Source organism: Ahaetulla prasina, chromosome 2, assembly GCF_028640845.1.
Source record: "Ahaetulla prasina isolate Xishuangbanna chromosome 2, ASM2864084v1, whole genome shotgun sequence".
Lineage (NCBI taxonomy): Eukaryota > Metazoa > Chordata > Lepidosauria > Squamata > Colubridae > Ahaetulla > Ahaetulla prasina.
The window spans coordinates 48,431,713-48,441,053 of NC_080540.1; positions in this window are offsets into that span (position 1 = coordinate 48,431,713).

Sequence of the window (9,341 nt, forward strand, 5' to 3'; positions counted from 1 at the left end):
AATGAGGGCTTAACCATTTTTGTTTTTTTTTAAAGGCCTATACAGTCTTGGATACTATTTAAAATCTTGGTTAGTTTCATTCACAAAAGGTTAATTAAGGCTGTAACTTCTATAACTTTGTGATATACTAGATCTGCCTTTTGTGGTAGCAAATCTTAATGATTCTTGGCAATGTAATAAATGAAATTCTAGGCCATGTTATTTAGAGATGACAGGAGGGCAATTTCTCCATTATTTATACACACAATTATTATATACTGGGGCTTACCATATTGTGCAGTTATGGTAGCATCTTTGTGTGAGCCATTATTGGTCACAAAGGGGCAGACAGGCTTTTTGATGTGCATAGTGGATTTTCTAAGATTATTTTGTATAGATACCAGCACCCCCATCTCAAAAGAAAGCGATCCTGCAATCAGCTCCTCAAAGGAGCTGCAATCCTGAAATCAGAACTGAAAGAGAATGAGATACTTTTTATGTATATTGGTTCATAGATCATACTTTGGGGAAACATAATATCTCAAAGCCAATATTGTGTGATGGTATAATTGGACCCCTCCTTAAGCACAAAGCAGTGGAAGGCTTCAAGCTCTCTGGTTTAACTGTTGCTCAGTGATTTCTCAGGTGGGGAGGAGGGGAGAGCATTTACCAAAGTAAGGAGAAAGAGCAACTGCTGTTCTTAATGTATAAAGAAGAAACAATTTAAGAGGTGGGCTGACAGTGTTTATTAAGATGAGCTTGGAATTAAGTTCCAGATAAAGTGTTTTTTAAACTGTAGTTCATTCTTTCACTCAATATCTCAGAACCTGAGAATTTATAGTACCAGTTTCAATTGTCCGGTGCACAGTTCTTCATGAGACATATCCACATGCTTTCAATCTCCAGGTAGACTTTTTGACTCAGTGATGACATTTCTTCTGAGAGTGATGACATTTCTTCTGAGAGCCAGAAAATAACTGGCAAATTTGTCCCAAAGGTAAAGTGACCAGATTTCAGTGATGGCAAAGCGGGACACCATTGACTGGTGGGGGGGGGGGCTGCACATGCGCGCTGAGTCTTGCCACCTGCCTGAAGGAGGAGGAGCGGCTGCTGCTTCTCCGCTCTTCCAGGCAGGCTCGGCTCTCCTCTCGGCTCTTCCAGGCAGGCTCAGCTCTCCTCAGCTCTCCTCTCGGCTCTTCTCTTCTCGGGTGAAGTCAAGTGGCATCTCTCCTCCCTCTCGTGCCCTCTTCTCTGCCACTCCCCCTTCTCCACCACTTCCCCTTCTCCGCCTCCTCCTCTTGCGTTACCGCCTCCCATTTTCAGAATGGGAGTGAAACAAAAAAAAATCGGGACTTTTTGGAATTGCTGCGGGACGCGGGACAAATTATTATTTTTTTTTTTATAAATAATTTTTTTTTATTTCCATTTTTCAACATCATATTTATGTACAAACTATTATCCATCATTAATCATTAATTTTTATTTATTACTAATTCAGGCCTGCCCGACTGCCACTTCCTTTCTACACAACTTCCCTCTCTACCCTCTACTACTTTCCCATCCTTCATCCCCTTCACTTTACTACTTCCTCTCCTCCTTCTCCACTCCTCCCTTCTTCCACCCTATCTAACCCTCTTATTCCCCTTCTCCTTCTCTACACTTTCCTATCTACTTTCTTCCCTCCTTCTACTCCTCTCTCCTTTTCTTCCTGAAATGGCAGTCGAGCATCCCCAATATCATTTTAAATTTTTTAATTTCATATCTTCAAAAATTACTGTACATTAATAATCAGTCCATGTATCACTTGTTGATTCATTCCCCCCCCCTTCCCCCCCCCCGACTTCCCAGAGCAAATACCGGGTATTATAACCAACAATCACAAGCTAAAGTATACAAAATATACATAACCTCCCACCTTAAAAAATTTAAAACTATAGATCCCCTCACAATAAAAATAAAAAGATAGGAAAGAATAATAAAAAGAAGAAACAATACCAACTTCACATATTGCTTCTTCTTACAGTCCATTTTTTAAAATTAATCCATCTTCTCAGATTCAATTTTTTTCTTTTCCCACTTATATATTCCTTCAAATTTCGTAAGTCCATTTCTCAAATTACAGTCCATCTTCTCGAACTCAAATTTTTATCACTTATATATTTCTTCAATTGCCATAACATTTAATGTCCATTCTTCTTATAGTCTTATAGTCCATTTTAAAAATTAGTCCATCTTCTAAAGTTCAAATTTTTTTTCCCGCCCACTTGTATATTCCTTCAGATTTTATAAATCCATTTCTTAAATTACAATCCAGCTTCTCAAATTCAAGTTTTCATCACTTATATATTTCTTCAATTGTCATAAGATTTAATATTCAATCTTCCAATACTACTCCATCAATCAAATATCAAACAAATAATCATTTAGACTACATCCACAATATAACAGTAAACAATTAAAATCATCACATCCACATTATCTAAATTCATAAATTTCACTTTTCAACCTTCACAATTGAGTAATATCATCCTATAAATTTATACCATACAAATAGCAAATAACACAAATCCTATAATTTATATCCTAAACAGATCAATTCCAAAAATTAACCATAATCATCCTATTCACATCTTAAACATTCCTCCCCTCTCCCATTCTATTTTCCATCATTCCAAACCAGTTAACTTAGCATCTAACAACAAAGGATTCCCACTCTTTAAAACATTAATATAAAAATGTCTCGCTTTCATAACAGAATTAAGAAAATACTTTCTACCTCTAAAATTCACTGACAAACCCATTGGGACTTCCCATCTAAAATGTATCTGATATTTCTTAAGCTCATCCACCAAAAAAGCAAATTCTCTTCTGTTTCTTAACATTTTAGGAGGAATTTCCTTCATCATTTTATATCTTGTCCCAATATCTGAAATTTATTGTTATAAAAGGCTTGCAAAATTTCATACCTAACCTTTTAGTTGTAAAATAAATAACCACATCCCTAGGTACTCTATTTTGTCTTGCCCACCAAGAATTAACACGATAAATTCTTTCAATATTAATCTCAAAATCTTCTGGCTCCACACCTTTATCTGTGCAAAGGCTTGCGTAAAATCTCCTTTAAATTTTCCTTCCTATTTTGTTTCAACCCCCTCACCCTTATAGCATATTCCATTAATCTATATTGTAATATTACTCTTTCTTCATCTGCCCTATCTACCTTTGCCTTTATATCTTCCATCTTATTATCTAAGTTCCAATTATTTTGATCTTTTCGAATTTCTTCTATTTTCCTTTGCAGCTCTAAATTAGCTTTATTAAATTCTGCAAGATCATCCTGCATCTGAATACAAGAACTTAATATTTGCGCAATTGCATCCTTTACCATTTTCATTTCCCTCTTCTGCTCTTCCACCACTTCCTTGAAATCCAACATCTCTTTCTCTATTTCGTCAAATTTTTGATCTATTTCTAAAAAGTGACTCTCCAAAAACTCCTGTAAAAAATTTCTTACTTCCTTTTTGATTTCTTCTTTTAATTTTTGAATCTGAGCTGAAGAAATTTCAAAGTTTTTAATAACTTTTGGCACTATTTGCTTAAAAGCCATTTAAAAAAAAAAGGATAACTTAATAATAGACCAAGAAAAAGAAAAAAAAAATTATAAAAGAAAGTTTCAAAAAACTTATCTTCTAAATCACTATAATCCCAAGGAAGAAGAAAAAATATAAATCATAAGATTCTCATTTCTTCCAATTAGTCAGTATCTTCCTATATATCTTCTTTTTCAACACACTTTTAGCACTATTTGCTTAAAAGCCTTTTTTTTTTTTTAAATATAACTTAATAACAGGTCAATAGAAAAGAAAAAATATTTAGAAAAGAAAAAATTTCAAAAAATCTTTCTTCTAAATCAGTATAATCCCAAAGAAAAAGGCGGGACAAATTATTAAAGAGCGGGACTGTCCTGCCAAAAGCGGGACGTCTGGTCACTATACCCAAAGGTGTTTTTTCAACAGGCAACTGGACTTTCTGTTTTTTCTTTGAAGACGTTTTGCTTCTCATCCAAGAAGCTCCTTCAGCTCTGACTGGATGGTGGGGGTGAAAAAGCACCTTTGGGACAACCGTGACCTGGATGACTGAGAATCTCCATAAACACCTGGCAAATTTCCTGATCAGGAGCAGGTCTTGTCTCTTGGCCTGAGTTATCGCAACTTGTGCATCTTGGCCTGAGTTATTGCAACTAATGAAAAAAGCTCAGAAGGTGATTAAGATTATTCATACAGAACATTAAACTTTTAAGTCCCCTCATATCACATTTTACTCCTTATGTTACTTAATAAGCCACCCTTGTTAAAAATTTCTTTCAACTACAACAAGCTATATGGCTATGTTGTAATAATGATTAATACATAGCTATAATATTATTCTGTAATATTCTTCTACCATCTTAATCTTAATGGTGTAAAATCAAAAAGGAGAAGAAGATGTAATTGGTCTGTGCAGAGAAAGGAATTGTGATCACATGGCTAGGACATCCAGAGTACTTTGCACATGACAAAACCAATGGGGATAAATTAATGTACCTACAATATCCTGATAAGTAATAATCTTATTCTGAGGTAAGGCAGAATGTTTCATTTGGAACAGGCAACAATTTTTGATAATGTTAGTGCTGTCTCTGAAAGCCCTGTCGGCCTTTCTCTTTTTAAAAACAAATATTTAGATTAAGTTTTTTTCCATAGAATAAGACAAATTGAAAGAAAACAGATAAAAGAAGGAAACAAACAAAAATGGCAAGAAATGAAAGAGAAAGAAAGAAACTGAAGTTAAGACATATATAGGTAAGACATATACATATGTCTTACCTATAAATGTGGGGGGGGGGCGCGTGAGCACGCACACACACACACACACACCTTCTTTTGGAACCTTCTTTTCAACAAATGAATTTTCTTTCGTTCCTTTTAAATACTATAAAAGATTCTGAGCCCCTGATTTAATCCACATCTTTCTTAACCTTCAAATCCATAGATCATCATGTCATTTTTTTTCCTTAACAGAATAACTGTATAACAGAATTGGAAGGAGCCTTGGAAGTCTTCCAGTCCAACTGTTTGCTCAAGCAGGCAGCCCTATGTCACTTCAGACAAACGATTGCTCAACCTCTTCTTAAAAACTTCCAGTGTTGAAGGACCCACAATGTCTTGAGACAAGTCATTCTACTGATTAATTATTCTGTCAGGAGATTTTTGGGTTGATTCTAGGTTGATTCTCTCCTTAATTAATTTCCATCTCTTGCTTCTTGTTCTGCCTTCATGTGCTTTAGAGAATATAGGTTGACCCTCTCTTCTTTGTAGCAGCCCCTTAAATATTGAAACCCGCTATCATGTCATCCCTAGCCCTTCTTTTCATTAAACTAGACATAGACAATTTGTGCAACTGTTCTTCATATGTTTTAGCCTCCAATCCTCTAATCATCTTTGTTGCTCTTCTCTGCACTCTTTCTAGAGTCTCAACATTTTTTAATAGAATAGAATAGAATAGAATAGAATAGAATAGAATAGAATAGAATAGAATAGAATAGAATAGAATAGAATAGAATTTTTTATTGGCCAAGTGTGATTGGACACAGAAGGAATTTGTCTTGGTGCGTATGCTCTCAGTGTACATAAAAGAAAAAATACCTTCATCAAGGTACAACATTTACAACACAAATGATGGTCATAGGGTACATTTTTTTTTTTAATATCATGGCAATCGAAACTGGATGCAATATTCTAAGTGTGATCTTACCAAAGCATTATATCACATGATCTTGAGTCTATTTCTTTATTATTGCAGTCTAGGACTGTATTGACTTTTTTTTGGCAGCTGCAGCATTGGTGGCTCATATTTAAGAGATTGTCCACTAGGACTCTTAAGATCCCTCTTGCAGTTACTTCTATTGAGCCAGATATTTGTCAGCATAAAAGCCTTTAAGGTTTCTAGTCTTTCAAAAAAAGTTTGTCATTTTTTTCCTCTGACCAAGCAGGTCAGTTCTGTCTTGTCTGTGAATTCTGACGTTTTCATAATTCAATCCTTTACTGAGGGAATTTCATTTTTCTTCCATCATTATGTATACAATAATTTTATTGCAGCTACTATATACAGAATTAATCTGCCATGGATCTTTTCTATCATCTTGCCATGTTTTCAATGCTTGCTTGATCTGTGATAGTAGCGTCTGTTGAGCAAAGTAGTTCAGGTATTTTAGAAATCCTTTTCAATTTCTCTTGGTTGATTTTGCTGGCATTATAACTGGGTTATTGCAGACATTGCTGTTTTCTGCTATGTGTTTTGTTTTGGTTTTTCCTGAAACTTACTGATCCTATTCTATAAGGTTTTCCCAACAGAAGCAAGGAATTATGGTAAATATGGGAAACCAGGAAGGCTGCACGCAATTGAACTGATGACAGTGCAGGGAACTGTAGGCTGCCTTGTAAACAATCAGTGTAACAGCCATCTACTCCAAAGTGAGAACTTCACTAACATTATCTTCTTTGAAGAAGATTTCAAATGCATTTCACTAGAGAGTGTTATATCCTTCTTTAAAGAAAAAGCAGATGGGGGGGAAGGAAGAAGAAAAATAGGAAGAATATAGAAAGATTACAGCATGTATCAGAGATAGAAGTGGCCTTAGCCAGGAATGTCGGAATCAATGGCATGTTTTTTCTGAAAGAAGAGTCTGGGGGAAAGCCTGATAAGACTTAGACTTAGAATAACTTTATTGTCACTCTCAATGTACACTAATCAGCATACATTAAAATGAAATTTCATTGCATACAGCTCTCAAAGGGTCTCCACTGCCAATATACATTACATAAACATGACAAAATAAATAAATACACAATTATGCACATATCCACATATATTATATAACACAGAGAAACAACACAATCTAGTTCAGATGTATACATATACATGGCAAGTAAAACAAATCTTGCGAGTTTACCAGATGGATAGCATAGGGCAGAGGTCTCCAACCTTGGCAACTTTAAGACTTATGGACTTCAACTCCTAGAGTTCCTTAGCCAGCTTTGCTAATGCCTGGAATGCACTACAAGACTCTGTGGTCTCTTCCCAAAATCCCCAAAGCTTTAACCAAAAAACTATCTACTATTGACCTCACCCCATTCCTAAGAGGTCTGTAAGGGGTGTGCATAAGAGTACCAACATGCCTACCATTCCTGTCCTAATGTTCCCTTTGATTATATCCAATTTCATATAGTTATCACATACTTACGATTATATTTACGTTTATATATTGTATAGTTATTTCATGCTTATGCTTATATACACTGGTGTGACAAATAAATAAAATAAATAAATAAAATAAGTCACTTTTTGTGAGGAGAACGAGGCAGGACTGGGGCTTTTTGACACCTCCAATCTCTATTAGGAGTAAAGTAGAGTTTTCTTTAATCCTAGGAGCTTGAATATATCTGTAGATGAATGAGAAGATTGTCCTTAAAAGGGGAAAGAAAAGAAAAGAGGAGGGAAAGGAGAAAAGAACAGAATCCTTCCTTGCTATCGCATGGATCCTGTTTATTTTGTTTAAAGACAATGCACTAGAAACAGAAATATTTTGAATTTAAAAGCTCTTTATACTCAACATGTTTATTTCCCCTTGCAGTCAAAATAAGTAACCATAGCAATAGATTATACTTCTCTCTATCTATATGTATACACATTGCGCTTAAAACAGAGTTTTAAATACGTTGGCATTACTATCAGACATTCAAGAGCTGGCATTTTGCTTTTAAACACACAGGCAACTGAGCAGACAGGCATTTATGGTTATTTTAGTTCTATTAATGTGAGAAAAGGTAACATGACACCAGGAAAGCATGAAAGATGCCTGTTTTAATTAGTCACTGAACATCTGCAGTGCTGTATACAAACTAAAGCTTAATGTAAATGTGTTTATAGCAAACAGAATATTGCACTAGAACAAAGTAAACCCTCAACAGATCTTGGTTTGGCAGACTTGGGCATAATAGAAAAAATCAATCAGGTGACACATGGCAGCCTCATTAGCAGTGTGTTCTCCATTCCTACCAGCTTCCTTAGTGCATATGAACAATTAATACAGTATACCTACCAACCCACCTCTTCCTCTCTCCACCAGCTTTCCAGATTATTGCAGTAGCAGCAAGTAGCACCAGGTCTGTTGTTTGGTTTGAAACCAAACATTTAATGGACATTGGTTTTTAATGGACACTCCTTCCTCCCATTAGTCCATTGAGTATGACGATTAGTCCAGTGCATTGTAGTGTGCAGCACCATTTTACACAAAGATTAGAAGTAACTGAAACGTATGCAGAAGTCTAAAGAATGTTAAACTGAATTGACAAGTTATGGGGTCTAATTTCTGCTTAGCCCTTAATTTACTGAGGAATCCCAGACAAGACTAATTATTGATGGATCATGTGTTATCAAGTCAGTATTAATGCTTAGAGATCACATACATAGGTCTTCCTCAAGATAATTTTCCCCAAACCTGGTCTTTGAAGTTCCCAGCAGTACACTCATCACTATTACAATCAAGCCTGTCCACCTTTCTGCTAGTTTATTTATTTATTTTATTTTATTTTTATTTATTTATTTTCGTCAAGCATGTATTTATGACAGATACAACTGTAAACATAATTATAAACACATGTAAAGGGTATGAATAAAAGAAAACATTAGGACAGGGACGGTAGGCATGCTGGTATGCTCATGCACTCTTCTCTTTCTTTCTTCTCTTTCCTTGCACTTTTCCTAACATTGTGGGATTCTCCAGGAATCTAGGTTTTCTCATAATGTGTCCACGATATAATGATTTAACCTGATCATTTGTGCCTCAAGTGAGAATACTGAAATGATTTGTTTTGTGATCCATTTGTTTATCTTGAACTGTCCGTAGTATTTATTTATTTTCTTGGCTGTCTATGGAACACCAAAGTTCAAAAGTGCCAATATTCTTTTTGCCTTGCTTCTTCACTGTCAAACTGTCAAACTTTCACTTTGGTGGGGTGATAGGGAAAACCTAGCTGGTCATAAGTCAAAGCGTTATCTGTACATGCAGAGCCAGTTCTCTGGCAGGTCTAGAAGCACAGCATGCCCAGACAACTTGAAAAGCATGCAGTGACTTTAGTGCTTCAAAGACAGGTGGTTTGTTTTAAAAAGAATATCCTCCAAATGATTTGCACATCCTGGTCTTCATTCTTCTCTTTTTAGTATGTTAGCTAACCTTAATAAGAAAAAAAATGCATTATTAGATTAAATCTGTTGCCTCTCTTACCATCCAAACAGTTAAACATAAATGCACTTTCCTGAGA